An 11482-nucleotide genomic window follows, 5' to 3' on the forward strand; every position below is an offset into this window, starting at 1 on the left:
CCGTTCCCCGGCAACAATCCAACGAGTTTCCTTACCGTCAACCACAGAAAAACCAACCCAAAAGAAGCACCTAGAAACACCGAAACCCACCCCAATTACCAACCCAAAACGACCCAGAGCCGCCGGCGTCCTAACCCGCGCACAGAAAATCACCGGGCACAAAAAGGTTCCATACCCACCCACCGAAGGCTCTAGCTTCGGCACAGATCTGGCCGTTCCGCCTGATCTGTGCCGCCCTTGTCTACGGGTATCATGAAGTAGACAGAGGCTGAAGAAGAGATAAATGGAATCGCAAAAAGCCTATACCTCTTTGACCTCAAACATGCAGTAGCAAGAGCAGAGAGCAAAAAACGGAGAGAAGTTCGCAGTAGAGAAAAAGCCGGAGCCGCAACAGAGCCCCAATCAGCACGAAATCAAACCCAGTCAACATAAATCCACTAACCCACAACCTTGCTTGTTCCTTTCCACAACGGCAAAACCTCTCTCTTATCTATTACTCTAACAGAGAGAACAACAAACCAGAAACCAAAAGCAAAAAGAAAAAATGGGTACCCCATTCTTGGCCTCCATAGGATGCTCCTCATCGACATGGCAACAACGGCGAATGACGTTGTAATCCTAAGCGCAAAACGGGCACAGAAACTCGGCCCCGTCAATTTCCTTGTGACCCCCTCACAGGTACAGATCTGCATCATCAAAAAGAAAAAAGAAGTTTCCAACACTTTCTTGGGAAACAAACAGCAAGAGAGGGGCATAATGGGAAATAGAGAAAATAAAACCAACCTGATCGATCTCTGGTAGCGCCGCGAAGCAATGGAGAGGCGAGCGGTCCACGCATCGGAGTCCATTTCCAGGGTGTATGATCGATCCTAGGAGAAAGAGAGAGCGGGAGGAACTGAAGGGGAAGGCTAGCGAAGAGGTATGTGAACCGTGTGACTGTGTGAGGCACCATTGCTCACACCGAATCCCTATTTATAGAAGGGGTTCTGGGGTTGAGCTTACACCGGATACTATACTGTGGGCAGCTGGAGAACCGAGAATTGCACAAGAAAGAGAGCAAAGGAGTACAGGGGCTGAAGCACTCTCTAATCTCTATCTTCCAAAATTAGGAAAAAGTTGGGTGTGTTCACTGTTGAGCATGTGCGCATGCATTCTGCGTGGCGTGGAGTGTTGTAGCACTCAACCTCCTAGCATTAAAGAGGTCCGTGTGGTCCACAACTGTAACGACAAAAATTTCCTTTCCTTAAATAGAAATATAGAATTAATATACCCATGTGCATGAGAACCCAACTTACCTGAGCTGCCCGTCGATATATTGTTGATTACTAGCAAATATATTACTAATAATTGGCGCAAAAGGCCTTGAGTGCCAGGTGCCTAAGCAAACCAAAAACGGCATAAAAAGAGGATATAATAAACAACAATAACAATCGACTCCAAATATAAAACACCTAAATTTACTTTTAATTTCATATCACATTAAAAGCATTTTTTCAACTAAAAACTTGAAAACATCTTTTAAAAAGTTTTAGCAGACGAACCTATATTTTTTTGTTTGATAACATTTTCTTTTTCTTTTTCTTTTTAAAACAAAAACATAAACAAATAATTCAAAACCCAAAAAAACTCAAAAATTACTTTTATTTTTTATGTAAGAAAGTTTTTTTTTTTTTTTTTCAAAAAAATACCATTTAAAAAAAATTAACAAATATGTGAGGGAAGTAAATGAAACAACTGCAAAACTAACCTTGAAATGAACAAGGCGATTTCTTGTGCATGCAAAGATTTGTAGAGTAGTAAGCAAAAATAACTTGATATATAGATACTTAGATTAGGGAGTCGTTGGTAAAAAGTAAAACTTCTCAAAAGTAACAGAAAAAAAAAATAAAAAATAAAAAAAATCTCAAAAATAAAGCTAACAGACAATAGATGTCTAGAGAATAGAGATGTGCAGAGATATCAAAGATATTTTAGTAAAAGTAAAAAGTAAAGCTGACAGACATTAATGCTTTGTGTTGATCGAGGAAGAGTGTAAGGATTCTTTCACGAATAAAGAACGGTATCGGTAAATGGTGACGGAAGAGCCTTACTAAAATAGAAAGGGTTGGCTTTTTATTGATCACACTCTCATAGATCGCTTTCTGAGACCGAATTTCAAAGCTTGAGTTGGTTTTATTGGACGGAATATATCTAACAAATTTTTTCAGTTGGCTTATTAACTTCCGTGTGCTGTTCATATTTGTGTTGTTTTTTAATCATGTATTTAAAGTCCAATTCTTAGTCATATGGTCGATTAATTTTCCCAGTATTTGTTGAATAATTAAAAAATAAACATCTTTTCTGAACATAAACATCTTTTTCAAAAGAGTGGTATTTTTGTCTTTTGAAAGATGAGTACTGAAAAATTATTTTATATATATATATATATATATATATATATATATATATATATATATATATATATGAATTAGCAGGAATATTCAAGGTAATTTTGATAATAAAAAAAAAAAAAAAAATCTTTCATAAAATTGGGTGCATTCTATTCAATTTTTTTTTTTTTTAAAAAAAAAAAAAAATCCTCCTACACCTACTTTGCTTTCTCTTCAAAAAAAAAATTCTGAAGTAAATTATGCCCATGGTTGTATCTCATAGACCATCACAGCTTAATCTAGATCGTAGAATATTAATATTTATTTTTCACCTAATCAGAACAAATATAATTAAGAAAATAAAAACTAGAAATTAAATGACTGTGACTATGACTTGGAGCTGATATCACGTTGTGGGGGACCATGATTGATATGTTTAAGTAGGGAAAATGTCAGTACATATTCACGCGCGAGCTGGAAGTCCGTGTCTTTGAAGTCCAAGCTGTGACGTGTGCTTTATATAGTGGATTCTGCGCCTTCTGGCTTTACTCACCAAAGCTAATGAAATCTTTCCGTTTTAAGAAGGTTCTTCACGGGACCAATGGTTTGTTTTTTTTTGTTTTTTGGTTGTGTAAATGATAAAACTATAAAAGTATGGAAGGCGACCGGTGAAGCATCCAATGAGATCCTCTCCCGTTCCTTTCTTCAATAAATGTCGGATAGAGTAGGTTCCATTTACACGGTGTTTTGGTGATTTTTATTTGATAGTAAATTTACAGTTTTGCCCTTCATCTTTGTTCATCATAGTTAAATCAATCTGGGTTATGTTTGTCTTTTAGCATTTCCTCAGATTGTAGAATGACTATTTTACTCCTGCTTACATTCGGCTGATCAAGGAATCTGCTGGGTATTGTTGTCTTTTCGTTAAAATTACTGATTTACCCTTGAAGATTTTACAGAGTAGTGTTTGAAGGGATGTCGTGGTCTTACTTCAATAAATATCGGACAGAGGTCTACGTGGGTTTCCATTTACGCGATGTTTTGGTGATTTTTATTTGATAGTAAATTTACAGTTTTGCCCTTCATATTTGTTCATCATATATAGTTAAATCAATCAGGGTTATGTTTGTCTTTTAGCATTTCCTCAGATTGTAAAATGACTATTTTAACTCCTGCTTACATTCGGCTGCTAAAGGAATCTGCTGGGTATTATTGTCTTTTTACTAAAATTACTGGTTTACCCTTGAAGTTTTTACAGAGTAGTGTTTGTTTGAAGGGGATGTTGTGGTCTTTTGTATCGTGAGTTAGTTTTATGTTTTTAAGTTTTTATCCCTACAAATGCCTTTGACTTCAAGAAAGTAAGATGGGCTTTTTGGTCGTTGAAACTGAAATTACCTTAGTACCCTTTTGGTTGTTAAAGAATATTTTTGGGCCTTTCGGTTTTTTCTTGTTGACCGCCTAATGACTATTTTGCCCCTCTCAGTTAGACAGTCTATCGCTTTGGTTGAGGGGCTTTTGACTCCTTTCGCACGTACGCAGTTGAAGGAACTTCTCCGGTTCTCCTCCAGCTATTCCTCCAACAAAGACATTGAATCCCTGCACAAAAACGGGGATTTTGCCCATCGAAACAGAGTCAGACTCTCAAATCCAAATCTCTCTTCGCTCTCTATTTGTCTCTCTTTTTCATATCCTAATCCCATTGGTTGCATCTTCTAGGATCTCGGATTTCGAATTTGGACCGTCCATTTCAGCTGGCAAGTTCAACTCCACCGTTGCTTGATAGCGTACCGGGTTCGGTTCAGTTTTCGCTCGGAGCTAAACCACGGACCGAATCATGAATCTCTTCTCTCGTCCGGAAGGCACCTGAGATAAGCTCCGAATTTCTGTGTCCTTGCTTTTAATTTTTTAAAAGTTTAAAGAGATCGATTAATTTTTTGGTTAATGTTTTTTCGTTGTTGCAACGTTTAAAGAGATTAATTGTGTTCCTTCATTCAATTCGCGTGTTCAATTACAAGTGTTAGTTAATTTGTTAATCTGTTAGATTTTTGTCTTCATTCACGAAGTATATATATTTGCAATCTCCTTTTGTTTTATGGGAATGAGAGCATCTTATTATTGTGATCTGAATTTTCCTTGAGCAAATGCATTTCTTTCCTTCAATAATCTAAATTCAGAATTAATCATTTAAACTTGTTCTATTGGTGTAGGTAAGGGTGCTGTGTGAATTGTGATAAGGCTAAGGAGATATAGATGGAAGAAAGCAATGTCCAGGTATCTTTTATTATTATTTTAATCTATTTTATTGTGCTGTCTCCATACTTATCCTTTTTTACAAGGATTTTTGATATATTGGCTTAATCCTGCTTCAAATAAGTTTCAAATTTTTGGTGTCTTAATTTTTCTCCGAATATATATGTTTCAAATAAGATTCTTTTTTTTTTTTTTTTTTTTTTTTGATAATGTGGGATACTTTTAAGAAATATATATATTCATTTATTTTTCCCTGGTTGACGTTTAATCTGATTAAAATTGCTGCATTGTCTTAACATCCGCAATTTTAGAAATATATATATGTTAATTGTCTTTCGTTTAATTAGTGGTAATAATTTCCTTAATTTAGTCCGTTGAAGACATCTAGATTTAATTGATCAGCATTTAGTTTAATGCAACGCAGGGGGTGGGGGGTTACATTTAATATATATTTTAGTAACTATTTAGCATGTCAAAGTCCAGATTAATTTGTTTTTTTTTTGTTTTTTTTTTTTTTTTTTATGAATAAAAGTTTCATTGAATCAACTCAACCATATACAACTCTTCAATAAAAACTTGAAGCACTCTCTGTAAACTGGAGAAAACAATCACATTGTCCTTAGGACATAAACTACACACTACAACCCAAGTCTATAAACAAAGAGAAAACCAGCTAAACAGAACCAAACAGAGACCACAATCTACTGCAGAAAACAGAGAAACTAAACCAAAGAACTCAAATTCCATAGTTTAGCAGATTAATTTGTTATTTTCTTAAACATGATAAGTTGTGAGTTCTAAATCAATGACACTGTACAAATGGAAGCTCTTCAGTCTTCATGGTACTGATTAATTAACTTCTTCATTGAGCATATATGCATGTATAAAGATATTTTTACTTTGTTAGAAATACTACTGAAATAGGATGGAATTGCATGCATGTATAAAGAGCATCACAAAACTAACTTCACAATAGGTATTCATTTTTCTCCTGTGTTTAGCATCACTTGATCAAGCCCGTGGAGGACAACGTACGCGCGCCATCCATAGATTTAATATTACTTATCTTCATGATCAAATCAATATGAATAAATTTATGTTCTCATTTTGAGTAGATGGAAAATTAAGTGGTGTTTTGGTTTTGGTAGTACGTATAGAGGGGAGGGATCACAGGATATGGTACTAGGCTACTAGCTAGGTGGTATTCTGTGTCATTCACATGGCTATTTTGTGATTCAGGCATTTGTACACGTACACGGCTTGTATTCCGTTTCGACATAAACAACAACAACAAACAATATTAGCCGGGAATAGCATAAACTAATTAACATAAACAATATTACACAAAAAGAAAATACCCAACCTTTCTTCACATACTAACCGTAGCAAAAGGAATCAAACAATATAGGAAAGAGACAAAGAGATGAACCTTACCTTATATTATAGCGAGAGAGAAAGAGAGAGATTTGACAAAAAGTAAATTAGGATTGGATTTTGGGGCTCGTCTTAAGCTTCCAAGCATTGTCCAGTCGATTATCGTTCTCGTCTTGACCCCTTGGTTTTTCATTTTTTTTCCTACTTTTTTATTTTTATTTTTATATTATTTTGTTATAATTTTAAGAATTTTATTAATTTTGTGAAGCATATTTTTGTCATTGAGAGGTTGACATTGACATTTTTTGTATTTTAGAGGGAAATTGACAAGACGTTTGATCAAACCTTTAATTGTATCAAGTTTAATTGATCATTTGATTGTAACATGATCAATCGGACTATTGCACAAAAATAAAATAATTCAAAAATCCATTTAGTTCGGTCGATCATTTGATCGTATCACAATTGATCGAACTAATGCACTAAGATCAATTAGACTATTGATCAATCACGGGATCAATCGGATGTTCGATTGATATACAGAGTAATGCACTAGGATCGGATCTTCTATCGATCTTATTATCCTATCATGATCGATCGGACTAATACATTCGGATCAATTGGGTGTTAGATCAAACCTTCACTGTGTAAAGTTTAATTTTTCCCACTCTATCATGACCGATCAGACTAATGCACTAGAATTGATTGGATGTTTGATCGATAGGAGTAATGAACTAGGATCAATCAGATCTATTAGCTGAGTTCTTTTATCCTACCATTGGTTGATGATCGATAAAGTAGGAATATAATCAATCCTAATGCAACTAGTAAACAATCACACTGGTATTATGAGATAAAAATATAATTTTTTAACATTTCTCTTTTTTTTAATTGAGTTTATGTTTAAAAATTATTTTGTATTTTAAATTATTTGTTAGTAATTTTTTTTTAAAAAAATTGTTTTGAAAACATTACCAATAGCCAAACGAGACTTAGTTAAACCGTTTTTACTTTTACCATAGGTTTCTTTGTGAACAACAAAGAGTCGAATCTTTAAAAAAATATCTATGGAATATGATTATTATATGAAACATTCAAAATTAAATATGAAAACTTGAAATAGAAAATAAAAAATTGATAATTCTCCTTGACGATGACTTTATTTGATTTTATATTCCTACTTTATTTAATCGATCATGATAGGATAAACACAAGACATTTTACAAAACTAAATGTCTTGTAGCAAACACTAATGCTAGCTACTACATGTTTCGAAAAAAAATTAAAAGTAAGAAGCAATAAAAAAAATATTTTTAAATAAAAATTATAAACTAAAAATTAAAATTATTATTTAGATATAAAAAATATCTCACATAAATTTATCGTTTTAAGATTCAAAATCTATGGAGTCCGCTTCCATGCTTCGAGTCACAAAATCTATGTACTATGTAGCATATCCCTTCGCTGTCACCAATAGTCGTATACCCTTTTTCCACTCTTTTATCATCTTATCCTTTATTTTTTATTTTTATTTTTTTTATAATTTATTTATTTATTTATATCTTTTTCTATTACTTACATAGTTACTTTAACGATTGGGAAATATCCTGGAAGCACAGTACCACGTAAAGAAAAAAACTGTGACATGATCATGAGCTTCCCACCTTTTTATTTTTTTAACCCAAAAAAACCACTTTTCATAAAATGCAATTTAGTTTTTCATTATATTTTATATGCATGCTTTCATAATTTCGTTATCTTGCCAATAATCACACGTTTTCACAAAGTAGAGTTCACAGTAGTCAAATTAAAGTAAATTTCATGTGAGTTGTAAACATGCATGTTTTAGGTACCTAAAATATTCATACTATGCGAAAAATAATAATAACAAGTGTCCATGTGATTATGGAATTGTAAATGAATGAATTTCTCAAAAAAAAAAAAAAAAAAAAAAGGAATGAATGAATGAAATAGGATGAATTGATGAAAGAAATGGAATTCGAATAGATTAGGCAAATTTGAGGATGCCTTCCCTCCAAGTTCAACAGAACACTTACAAAACAAAAGCCTACGTTTATTACAGGAATTGGGATTGATATACTCTTCCATTAACCACTAGCCCATGTGCACAAGCTTAAGTCAGAAGTACATTAAACGCTACATCTAACAGTGCCATCTATCTTTAATTCTTACCAGTAGAATAGAGAGGATAATGGACTTTGGCTATGTCTAATGACTCCAACAGCTTTCTCACTATCTTTTCGATCTTTTCCTTTTGATAAAAAGGATATAGATAAGGCCTCACAAAAATTGAATGCACTCCCTCTTGTAGAAGAATGGAATTGTCATGCAACCTTACTGATGGGTAGGCCTTTAGGTTCTCTAAACAAATGGTCATATTGCTTAAGGGTATCTGTTAAAGGCCCTTGCAACCCTTTGTTTACTTCTAGCTTTGAGGGAGTATCTGGATTGGCCAATAGTTGTAGAAAGACTCATTTATTTTCTTTTCTTGAGCGCTTCAATGATTCCCCTTCTTCTAAGCTCACGCTAGGCCCTTTTTGGAGACCTTGCAGCACACAGCTGTTCAATTTTTGGCTGAATTCTAATGTTAACTTCGCAAAGTCTCATATGATATGTACTAAGGTGCGCAACCACTGGATTCCTAAAATTATGTCACAACCAGCCAATGGTAAGATAAAGAGGTCAGTTCTGAAAACATCACCTTGCATTTTAATTCCCACTTCTCCACATTTTTCAGGACTAGTCATTTCCTGTCCATTAGTGACCCTAACTGTAATACTATCTTGATCTATGGGTTGAAAACCAAAAGTAGCTGGAATTTTAGTACCTAAGAAGTTGTCTATAAGAATTATGACTTGTTGATACATTAGGATTCCTACAATCCTCATTGTCTTAGGACTAGGAGTACATATGATTGCATTAAGAGAGATTTCAGAAAATTCTTCCAAAAAAAACTCAGTAGGATCATCTTTTTCTTGTGGTATGTCACTCATTTTATCTTTATCAGTTTTTCCCACAACCTCAATGAGAAACAACTTCAACACATTACATACGTGGTCTCTACTCCATTTAGAATCACACGAGTAACAAAGTCCGTTTTTCATTCTTTCCTCCATTTGAGTTTGAGAGATTTTACGGACTGTCATCAAGGCCTAGTTTGGATTGCCATTGCCCTTCCCATTTTGTCCAACCACAAATATAGGCTGTATATTCTGCCTTGACTGACCCTGCATATTCCCTCGTGTACCAGCATTGCCAATTCCCTTAGATAATCCAATTGGTATTTAAGCATTCATATCGTGATTGGAATTATGAAATTGATTAGAATTCTATATAGGTCTAACAATTCTTTTAGTATTCCACACACATTCTTCTTGAATTCTGGCTAAGGAGTAATCATCAATCAAGTTTTTAGGGCTAAACATTCTAACCGGTAATCTTATTTCATCCTTTAGTCCTCAGGAAAAAAATAATAATAAATTAAAAAAAACAAAAAACTTCATTTGTAAGATTCTGGCAGTCATTGTACGTTAATGGCCAAATTATCAAATTGTGTCTTATAATCCTCAAGAAAACCCACTTGTTTTGGTTTAGTTAGGGTTTCCATAGGATCATCATATGATCCTTATTTCATCATTTAGTCCTCCCAAAAAAATACTTAATTTATAAGATTTTGCTAGTCCTTGTACCTTAACGGCCAGATTATCAAATTGAGTCTTATAATCCTCAAACAAACCCATTTGTTTCAGTTAATTAAGGTTTCCATAGGATCATCATAGGATCCTTTCCCAAATCTAACTTGCGTAGCCCTAACAAATTCTTCTCATGTAGAAACACATTTTTTAGCCTTCAACTCTTGAAACTACACAAGAGCCCTTACCTTCCATATGAAAGGAGGAAATTGAAAGCCTTTGTGCATTCGGAGTTCCATAGAAGACGAAGAATTGAGCAGCTCTACTGCATCAAGGTTCTGGATTCTCCTCATAAAACCTTGGGGAAATCCCTATTGGATGCTATATGTATGTTCATTTATTATTTCAACCGATTGTGATTTTCACTGCAATATACAGGATTGAGCAATTGTAGTAAACACATGGGAGTCATGTTTCTTCAAATTTTTTATAGAATTTTATAGGATTTACCGAATTATACCGAAATGTTTCTTCCAAATTTAAATGTTTTGATTTATTATATAGAATGTATGATGAATTAAAGATAAATGTTATAGATCAAAGTGACCTTAATGCATGGTTGAACCGGCACTACTTTTTAATCAGCCCATGCATACAAGTGAGTTGCAGCGTCAGGTAAAAAATAAGCAATTATGCCCCCGTGTTTGTTTGAAAGTGGACCACAAGCCCCAACAAAAATGGCTTGACTACTTATAAGTATAAAGGTCTTAATGACATGGGGATTGATATTTGCACGTTGTGCACAACCCACTCACATGGGTGGGATCCACCCACTCAGGTGGGTCCAACTCATGTGAGTGGTTATGCACAACCTATTGTGCAGCAAGCATTTCCGTAATGTTATTACCTAGAATTATCACTTTCTTTTTTTTTTAAAAAAAAAGTTGGCTTCATTGATCCAAGTTAGAAGGCTTGATCAACAAGTACAAAAGAACGTACTGTCAAAGGGCAATCATCCATCCATACATTATCCAAAGAATGAGAAATAGCCAATTTTGCCAAGTTGTGAGCCACAGAATTGGCTTCACGACAAACATGTTAAATCTCAAAACGGTGCAGGTTGAGCCGTCGAGAGTGGAGATCATCTATCAAGTGACAGAAAGAACTCAAGTAAGGGGAAGCTTGCTTGACCGTTTGCACCACCCACATGGAGTCACCTTCAAAGATAACCTGCTGGAAACCTAACTCAATGCACAAATTTACACCCTGCCACAAAGCCATGGCCTCCGCAGCAGATGGGTCAGTGATATAAGGTATAGGTTTGGTCAGCGTTGCCTGGACTCGCCGAAGCTCATCAGGAACAATCACCCCACGCCCATTCGCCTGGAGACTTTGCACACCGCTACATCCCAATTAAGCTTTAGGAAGCCCGCTGCCGGGCGGATCCACTTAGCCTCGTGAAGAACACACTTTTGCCCCCCCCCCCCCCCCCCCCCCCAAAGCACAGGAGCAAGCTGCACTCTTGAAAGCATCCACAGTCTCCATAGCAGCCTTGCTGACATACATAGGATGGTTGAGTTCCCCTTCAAAAACGAAAGTGTTCCGTTGTAGCCAGACAAGCCGCACCAGTACTGTGAGAGCTAGTAGGAGGTCCTCATCCTCCAGTCGATCTCTGAGCTGCTGAACCAGTCCTGTCCCATCGCTCTTAGACAACGAGAGTTTTTGGATCCTTCGGGGACAATTCTACCACACGGCCACAGTAGCTGGGTAGCTCCAAAGAGCATGCCAACTAGTCTCGATACATGTGGAGTAGAATGGACACATAGGATCTGGCAC

The 11482-nt window shown here is 35.3% G+C and overlaps 1 long non-coding RNA gene across 1 annotated transcript; it reads right to left on the reverse strand.

The window, feature by feature from the left end:
* Positions 1-367: 367 nt before the first annotated feature.
* On the reverse strand, positions 368-1226 carry LOC133879995 (uncharacterized). The gene is made up of 2 exons (XR_009902170.1): positions 784-1226; positions 368-686 (listed from the first exon to the last, which is right to left on the reverse strand). It is a non-coding gene; the product is annotated as an uncharacterized LOC133879995 (long non-coding RNA).
* Positions 1227-11482: the final 10256 nt, after the last annotated feature.

Source organism: Alnus glutinosa, chromosome 10 (genome assembly GCF_958979055.1).
Source record: "Alnus glutinosa chromosome 10, dhAlnGlut1.1, whole genome shotgun sequence".
Lineage (NCBI taxonomy): Eukaryota > Viridiplantae > Streptophyta > Magnoliopsida > Fagales > Betulaceae > Alnus > Alnus glutinosa.